The sequence below is a fragment of the Bos grunniens genome, chromosome 21 (assembly GCF_055505025.1).
Source record: "Bos grunniens cultivar Pamir isolate PY7600 chromosome 21, Bosgru_T2T1.0, whole genome shotgun sequence".
Classification (NCBI taxonomy): domain Eukaryota; kingdom Metazoa; phylum Chordata; class Mammalia; order Artiodactyla; family Bovidae; genus Bos; species Bos grunniens.
Window position 1 is genome coordinate 23,767,029 of NC_141185.1, and position 7,815 is coordinate 23,774,843.

The following is a 7,815-nucleotide window of genomic DNA, read 5'->3' on the forward strand; positions in this document are numbered from 1 at the left end:
CGACCACAGCTCCCCCACCCCCTGGCTTTCTGCCTTCCCTGGGGTTTGGCCAGTGTGGAACACCAGCAGGAGATGGAGGTGGGTGTATCATTCCCTGGCCCCGTGCCATGCGGCTACAGGTCTCGTCAGGAGAGCCTCTTCACACAGCTTGCTCCGTTCAGATTCCGGAAGCCAGGTTCAGCTCTTCCCATCAGAGCAGGGGCAGTAATGGAGCCCCACCACGGCTAGCCCATTGCTGCCCACACCTTGGCAAAGAGTTTGCTTACTCAACGTTCCATTAACCTTGTTTGAGTGTGCCCTCTGTTTCCTGCAAGAACATGGACTGATAACCAGATCTTCCAGAATTGCCTTTCCTGGGGAGCAGTGAGAGAGTCATCCAGGACTGGGGCCTAAACTGCCGTGTGCAGACAAGGCCTTGTGCAGGCCTGTGATTTTGCTCTCCTTCCCCTTCAGCCTTTCTCTCGTGATGCAGAAGGAGCCCCTGGAGGACTTGGGCCTCACGAGAAAAAGGCTGAAGGGAGGGCAAAAAAAAGGCAAAAGGAGGGGCAAAAATTTTGCCCCTGAGGGCAAAATCACAGGCCCTCACAAGGCCTTGTCTTCTTCCATCTTCTTGGATGGCTCTCTGTCACTTGTCTAGCTTCTGGCAAATTAGGAGACAACAGCAAAAACATATGGATTCTCAAAAGAACTGGCGTGTGTGTTTAAACCATGTTCAAATGTAGGTTCATTCCAGGCCTGAAGGGTTTGGGCTCACTGGAAGGTTTTGGATTTCAAGGCAGAAGGCTCTGGAGGGTAACATGAGTAGATGGAATAAGGAGAAGGTTAGCAAGGAGAAGCAAGGGGAAGGTTTTTACTTTGGCATTGTACACCCTTGCTTGCTTGAAGGAGTAGATTTTGGTGTCCTTTCCCTCTGCTAAGTAGCCATTGTCACGTGAGGCTGTCACACATGGGCCTTACGTTAGTTTCTTCCGATATGTAAAACACTCTTTCCTGTTTTCTCTCATGTGCTGTGTTGTGCTTAGGTGCTTAGTCGTGTCCAACTCTTTGCGACCCCATGGACTGTAGCCCACCAGGCTCCTCTATCCGTGGGAATCTCCAGTAGAATACTGGAGTAGGCTGCCATGCCCTCCCTCCTTCATGCCCTCCCTCCCTCCAGGGAATCTTCCCAACCCAGGTATTGAACCTAGGTCTCCTGCATTGTAGGCAGATTCTTTACCATCTGAGCCACCATAATTCTTGGAAAGAAGCACAGGGACACATATATACATGACATTTTAAGGGCCTTTGAACCTTTCTGTGTGTAGTAAATCCTTGCCTTCTTAGTTCAATAAAGACAACTTTAAAGTAAGATGTTATAGGAATGAAATTTTAGTCCAATGCAATACTTCAAAGAATCATGTACAAAGGCCCTGAGGTGAGGCTAGAGGGTCAGGGGTAAAATAAATAGAAACAGATGCATTTAAAATTACTGGTTTCACAAACTCCTCCAGAAAATAGAAGAGGAATATTTTCCAACCCTTTTTATTAAGTCAGTATTACCCTGATCCCTGAACTAGACAAGAGCATTACAAGAAAACTACTGAACCAAAACCCTCATAAACGTATATGTAAAATCCTTAACAAAATACTGGTAAATCAAATTCAGTAATATATAAAAATAATAAATCAGGACTGTCAATGAAGGGAGATTTATCAAAGAAGTACAAGATTACTTCAACATCTGAAAATCAGTCAATGTAATTCACCATATCAGTAAGCTCAAAAAGAAAAATCATATTATTATCTGAAACAATGCAGGGTGCGGGGGGAAGCATTTTATGAAGTCCAAAATCTATTCATAATGGAAACTTTATATAGGCTTGCAATGGAAGGAGATGTATATACAGGTGGCACAGCGGTAAAGAATCCACCTGCCAATGCAGGAGATGGAGGTTCAATCCCTGGGTCAAGAAGATTCCCCTGGAGAAGGAAATGGCAACTCACTCCAGTGTTCTTGCTGGGATAATCCCATGGACAGCAGGAGCCTGGAGGGTCACAGTCCATGGGGTCACAAAGGGTCGGACACGACTGAGCGACTGAGCACACCCAAACCTGAAATAGGGAATCAACAAAAGGCTGTAGTTAACGCAGTACTTAGTGGTGAAATTCTGAATGTTTTACCTTAAAGGCTGGGAACAAAGTGGAGGTGTCTGCTCTCATCACTCATGGTCAACGTTGTCCTGGTGGTTCTAGCCAGTAGTAAGGGAAGAAAAATAAATAAGAGAGTCATATATCTTGGAAAGGAAAAAGGAAAACTATCTTGATTAGCAAATAACATAATTATCTACATAGAAAATCCCAAGAAATCATAACAATTACTTAACTGCTATGTGAATTTAGTGAGTTGAGACAACACATAGTCAATATAAAAGGTGAATTATATTTCTCCGTATTATCAATGAGCAATTGGAAATTGAAGCAAAAAATACAGCTTCTGATAGCATGAAAATGAAATGCTCAAAGAGAAATTCAACAAACTATTTATAATACCTGTACATTGCCGAGAAAAATCAGAGATCTGCAGAGATAGATCTATACACTATGCTTTTGGAATGAAATTCTCAATATTGTTTAAGATATCAGTTCTTCCTCAAATTGATCAACACGTTGAACAAGTCCCAGTGAAAATTCCAGGAAGCTGCTCCTTTTTAGAAATTGAAAAGCGGATTCTTAAATTTATATGGAAATGCAAAAGACCTAGAATAGCCAAAATAATTTTGAAAAAGAGGAACAAAGATGTGGTGTTCATAATATCAGATTTTAAGACATAATATAAAATTATGGTAATAAAGGCAGTATGGTATTGGTATAAAAAGGGACATGTATATCAATAGAAAGTTAGAAATATTTGATTGGCCAAAAGTTCGTTCAGGATTTTCTGTAAGATATTGTGGGAAAGCCAGAATGAATTTTTTGGCCAACCAGTAGAGCCACACACGTACGCACACTGAGTCACTCAGTCCAACTCTCTGCAACTCCATGGACTGTAGCCCGCCAGGCTCCTCTGTTCATGAGATTCTCCAGGCAAGAATACCAGAGTGAGTTGCCATGCCCTCCTCCTGGGGATCTTCCCGACCCAGGGATCGAACTGCGTCTCTTACCTATGCTGCATTGGCAGACGGGTTCTTTACCACTGGCCCTACCTGGGAAGCCCATAGTATAGTCAACTGAATTTTGACAAAGATACTAAGCTAATCGGGTGAAAAAAAGGACCTTTTAGAAAATTGTGCTGGACAGTTGAAAAAATTGGACATCCACATATAAAACCCACAAATTTCAACCCTTACCTTGCAGCATGTATAAAAGTCAACTTGGAAAGCATCATCCCACAAAGTGGACAGACTGACACAGAGAAGAGAGTAGGGGCCTTAGGGTCCTAAGTCAGACAGATCCCAGTCCTGGATCTGTCACTTACTAATCTTAGCTTTGAGCAAATACTTTAAACCTCCTGAGTCTTGGTTTCCTTTTCTGTAAAATAGGGACATGATACCTGCCTTGCAAGGGTGTCTGTAAATATTAAATGGGACCTATATTAACATGTCAAGAATCCAGCATGTAGAATTTCTCAACCAACAGTTGTTGTTATCATCATCATTATCAATTATTGTTGTTGGTGTTCAGTCACTCAGGTGTGTCTGACTCTTTGTGACCCCATGGACTGCAGCACACCAGGCCTCCCTGTCCTTCACCATCTCCCAGAACTTGCTCAGACTCGTATCCATCGAGTTGGTGATGCCATCCAACCATCTTGTCTTGTCCTCTGTCGTCCCCTTCCCCTCCTGCCTTCAATCATTCCCAGCATCAGGGTCTTTTCTAATGAGTCAGTTCTTCGCGTCAGGTGGCCAAAGTATTGAAGCTTCAGCTTTAGCATCAATTCTTCCAGTGAATATTCTGGGTTGATTTCCCTTAGGTTTGACTGGTTTGATCTTCTTGCAGTGCAAGGGACTCTTGAGAGTCTTCTCCAGCAAAACAGTTCAAAAACATAAATTCTTCCATGCTCAGCCTTCTTTATGGTCCAAATCTCACACCCAAACATGACTACTGGAAAAACCATAGCTTTGACTAGACGGACCTTTGTTGGCAAAGTAAATGTCTCTGTTTTTTAATATGCTTTCTAGATTTGTCATAACTTTTCTTCCAAGGAGCAAGCATCTTCTAATTTCATGGCTATAGTCATCATCCACGGTGATTTTGGAACCCAAGAAAATAAAATCTTTCACTGTTTCCATTGTTTCCACATCTATAAGTCATGAAGTGAAGGGACCAGATGCCACAATCTTAGTTTTTTGAATGTTGAGTTTTAAGCCAGCTTTTTCAGTCTCCTCTTTCACTTTCATCAAGAAGCTCTTTAGTTCCTCTTTGCTTTCTGTCATAAGAGTGGTGTCATCTACATATCTGAGTTATTGATATTTCTCCCATAAATCTTGAATTCCAGCTTGTGATTCATCCAGCGTATCATTTAGCATCATGTACTCTGTGTGTAAATTAAATAGGGTGACAATATACAGCCTTGACACACTCCTTTCCTAGTTTTGAACCAGTCTGTTGTTCCATGTTCGGTTCTAACTATTGCTTCTTGATCTTTATACAGGTTTCTCAGGAGGTAGGTAAGGTGATCTGGTATTCCCATCTCTTGAAGAATTTTCCACAGTTTGTTGTGATCCACACAGTCAAAGGCTTTAGCATAGTCAAGGAACCAGAAGTAGATGTTTTTCTGGAATTCTCTTGCTTTTTCTGTGATCCAACGGATGTTGGCTATTTGATCTTTGGTTCCTCTGCCTTTTCTAAATCCAGCTTGTATGTCTGGATGTTCTCAGTTCACGTACTGGTGAAGCCTAGCTTGGAAAATTTTGAGCATGCTAGCATGTGAAATGAGCACAATTGTATGGTTTTGAACATTCTTTGGCATTGCCCCTCTTTGGGATTGGAATGAAAACTGACCTTTTCCATTCCTGTGGCCACTGTTGTTTTCCAAATTTGCTGGCATGTTGAGTGCAGCACTTTCACAGCATCATTTTTTAGGATTTGAAATAACTGAGCTGGAATTCCATCACCTCTACTAGGATTGTTAGTAGTGATGCTTCCTAAGGCCCATTTGACTTCACACTCCAGGATGTCTGGCTGTAAGTGAGTGATCACACCATCATGGTTATCTGAGTAATGAAGATCTTTTTGTATAGTTCTTCTGTGTATTCTTGCCACTTCTTCTTAATATCTTCTGCTCTGTTAGGTCCATACCATTTCTGTCCTTTATTATACCTTTATTATGTCCTTTATTATATATCATTGCATGAAATGTTCCCTTGGTATCTCTAATTTTCTTGAAGAGATCTCTAGTCTTTCCCATTCTATTGTTTTCCTCTATTTCTTTGTGTTGATCACTGAGGAAGGCTTTCTTATCTCTCCTTGCTCTTCTTTGGAACTCTGCATTCAGATGGGTATATCTTTCCTTTTCTCTTTCGCCTTTAGCTTCTCTTCTTTTCTCAGCTATTTGTACGGCCTTCTCAGACAACCATTTTGCTTTTTTGCATTTCTTTTTCTTGGAGATGGTCTTGATCACTGCCTCCTGTACAATGTCATGAACCTCTGTCCATAGTTCTTTAGTCACTCTGTCTATCAGATATATTCCCTTCAATCTATTTGTCACTTCCACTGTATAATCATAAGGGATTTGATTTAGGTCATACCTGAATGGCCTAGTGGTTTTCCTTACTTTCTTCAATTTAAGTTTGAATTTTGCAATAAAGAGTTCATGATCTGAGCCACAGTCAGCTCCTGCTCTTGTTTTTGCTGACTGTATAGAGCTTCTCCATCTTCGGCTGCAAAGAATATAATCAGCCTGATTTCAGTATTGACCATCTGGTGATGTCCATGTGTAGCCTAATTATTTAATTAGACTTGATTAGAAGTGCTCTAAAAAATCAGAATGTGTGGTTAGGCAAGGAAGAGGTCAACCTGAAGTTGATATGGCTATTTCATTTTATTTATAACTAAGCATTGTTCTATGATGGCTTTAAGGTAAATTATATATAAACAAAAGGATAAAAATAATCACAGGAGCCTATGACAAGGAAATGGGCAGAAAATTATAATATTAATATCAAGAAATGCATATTCTGAAGATCTTGATAGTTGCTATGGATGAGTCACAGTTTGGCTTTGATAATTCAACATAAAGAAGAAGATACACTGAGTTTCAAGATTCATTCTTTCCACCAGCTACAAACAAGCTAGGTGGTGAGCAAAATGCATAGCCTACGATCTTGGTATGTTGCTAGAGATAAGTCACTAATTTGACTTTGAAATTTTTAATAATTCAATGAAAAAGGAAGATATACTTAGCTTCAAGGTTCACACTTTCACTAACTACCAATAAGCTAGGTCATGAGAAGAAATACATATTTTCCTTACACCCCAGAGACCTCAAACAGAGGAAGCACAGTCGTGAAGTGGATGGTTTCCCAACCACAACCCCCATAACCTCAGAAGTGAGTTTCTTATAAAATCCTTCAGTATTGGCCAAATCACAGATCTACACCTCTGTAAAAAGCATGAGACTCACATGGTTTGAAGTAATCCTAAGGTAAAAATTTTAAATATCTGAAGAATGTTTGTGTGGCTTTTCAAGCCAGCCCTTCTAAATAGTTCTTGAAACTTTTGGTAAGTGTTGGAGAGCAGAGAGTTCAAAATTGTAATTTCTGGCAAGAATTTCAAAGGTGAATATTTTGCTAATTAAAAGAAAAGACAGTCACAGGCTAAGAGTAGAGTAAAGATCCTTTGGAAATTAAAGAGTCTAGCTGAAATCTACCTCTGCAGAGCAGTGCGGTAAGGGACAAACTACGGGCAGGGTAGAAAATACTCCCACAAAGCAGTCCCACGGCCTGCTCTGACACACGGGGGAACAGGCAATTGAGATCCAAAGTTCTAAGCTATAGTGTGAGGCTATAATGATTTTAGTCTGGAAAAATTTCAAAGCAGATGTTAGCAATCACCCACCATGGGCACTGAAAAAAATCTCAGTAAAATACACATAGCATTTCTAATTTTAAGCAGTGTAGGTTCTGGTCAAACACTTCAAGATGAATTAGTTGCAAATCAGATTCTCAGACAGTAAAATGATTTGACCAGTGGTAGAGAATTGCTGGATGTAAGCCACATGAAACACAGAGCACATCTGCCAAGGATAATGAATTTGGTTTGGAGAAGTTGATCTTTCTTTCTGGTAACATTTAGATAACAGGGTTAAAAAAAATTTTTTTGAGACTACTTCTAGTACATGCTGGAAAAGTCTCTGGAAGGGAGCTGGACTGGGTCAATGGAGAGGGGCTCAGCCCAAAAAGGCTACCTGGAGGGGTGAGGCGACCCCAACAGAGACTCACACTGAAACTGGGAGCCGGAAGGAAAGCTGTTGGGCGACTTCACCTGGAGGAGGTATCACCCAAGTCAAGATTTCCAGTGGTGATCCGGAATCAAGAAGCACCAGGCAAGAGCAGCAAATCGCCTCTGGAAACTCCACACCCAGACGGTACTAACGTCCTACTACAACTGTATCAGTTGTGGATGCTGTTGCGTGCTCTTGGATCCCTCTTTAAGGGCCAAGATGCTCATTCACCAGCTCACCGTTGAGTCCTTCTCCCGAAATTGCTCTCGGCGGGTTTTGTCCTCTCCTCGAAGCAGCCTGAGCTCTCTTCCTTTATAAGCAATGCTGGACCCTCGGGTATACCTGAAGACCATTCCAGCTTCACAACCCCCTGTGGGACTGGCTGAGACCTCTGT